At 33.2% G+C, this 1,661-nt stretch overlaps 2 protein-coding genes across 2 annotated transcripts in view; one reads left to right on the top strand and one right to left on the bottom strand.

The window, feature by feature from the left end:
• LOC106870586 (acyl-protein thioesterase 1) overlaps positions 1-1,661 on the bottom strand; it is a 304,640-nt gene that overhangs the window by 168,326 nt on the left and 134,653 nt on the right. The window lies entirely within an intron of this gene.
• LOC106873324 (zinc finger protein 239) overlaps positions 1-1,661 on the top strand; it is a 22,128-nt gene that overhangs the window by 16,279 nt on the left and 4,188 nt on the right. The window lies entirely within an intron of this gene.

Consider the following 1,661-nt stretch of genomic DNA (forward strand, 5'->3'; position numbering starts at 1 on the left):
GGCACATAAAAGACACCATTTCGAGCGTGGCCGTTTTCGTGCAGGTGACACGTAAAAGCACCCACTACACTCTCTGAGTGGTTGGCGTTAGGAAGGGCATCCAGCTGTAGAAACTCTGCCAAATCAGACTGGAGCCTGGTGTTGCCATCCGGTTTCACCAGTCCTCAGTCAAATCGTCCAACCCATGCTAGCATGGAAAGCGGACGTTAAACGATGATGATGATGATGATGAATATATATATTCATTCAATCCATATTAACGAAATTCTCCATATTATACAAGGTACATACATAGATGCATTCATCTATATGATATGTAAAAGTTTTCTAAGAATTTATCAATACATACATATACACGAAAATTTATAAATATATAAAAATTCATACCCATATAAAAATCTACAAACATAAAAATTCATAAATATAAATATATAAAAAATGTAAGTCCATAAATGTTATTGTGAAATCCAAATGAAGTGGATGATAAAATGGATGTAAAATGATTCAGAAGGAGTCTGGAACCTGTATAAAGTCTTATGACTGTTTCGAAAAGGTATAGGTTGCTATGGGTTGACCTAACTCCAACCATAGCAATACTCTATATTTCTCTCATCAGAGTTAATAGAATCACAAGGTTAAAATTTGAAAGGAAAGGTGTGTTACATAAAAATCAAATGTTTAATTGGACCGTTATCTTCAGGCATATGATATTAAACACTGTGTATAATATAAAGTATATTACTATGCTGTTTATAATATAAAGTTTTGGAAGAGTCCATAATATAAAGAAAGGCTAAATTAGAATCCTATGTTTTAATTATTTATGAAAAATTTAAACGTTGAAAGATATTTGTGTCTACAGGTAATTATAACGTCAGATATTTTATTGAGTAAACTATTTTTGTTGGCTCGGATTATGTGGATTGCCTCCTTCCTGCATAAAAATGAATGCATCTATGTATGTACCTTGTATAATATGGAGAATTTCATTAATATGGATTGAATGTATATATCAGCCTTTGAATTTGTTTTCTCCTCTCCTTAATTTTATATATATATATATATATAGAACACTTATTGACCAAAGACAAAAAAAAAATGTTAATTCTGTTACACAGTGTGATGATGATGTATTCTTGTACTTTACTACTATATATAAAATCCTTTTGCATCTAAACTTGCCATGTCAAGCCCAGATATCCTTCTGGTTTTATATTCAAACTGGCCAGATCCATCCTCTCATGCATACCTTACAAAGTCCTTTTAAAAATAAAACAAACACATCAAAATCTGAAATACATGTTTAATTCAAAACAAGAAGACGAAATAAGCGATTACATTTGTCAGTGTAATTTGAATGCTAAAAGGATGAATCTATATCTTGATTGGAAGGAATCATTGGATAAGTTCTCTTGCTTAGTTAAATAACTATACCCTAGTCATGGCCGATGCTGGTGTCACATAGCTGGCACCTGTGCTGGTGGTATGTAATTGGCACCTTCCAAGCATTGGGTTTTGTTGAGGTAATGTGGCACAGAAAGCATTTTATGAGGCCTCACAGAGGCAATGACAGCTGACTGAGACCTTTGGCATTACACCATGCTTGAGAAGAAGACACATCAAGCCAAGTGAAATTGTAGTCATAGCAGATACTAGTGTCA

This window comes from Octopus bimaculoides, chromosome 28 (assembly GCF_001194135.2).
Source record: "Octopus bimaculoides isolate UCB-OBI-ISO-001 chromosome 28, ASM119413v2, whole genome shotgun sequence".
Lineage (NCBI taxonomy): Eukaryota > Metazoa > Mollusca > Cephalopoda > Octopoda > Octopodidae > Octopus > Octopus bimaculoides.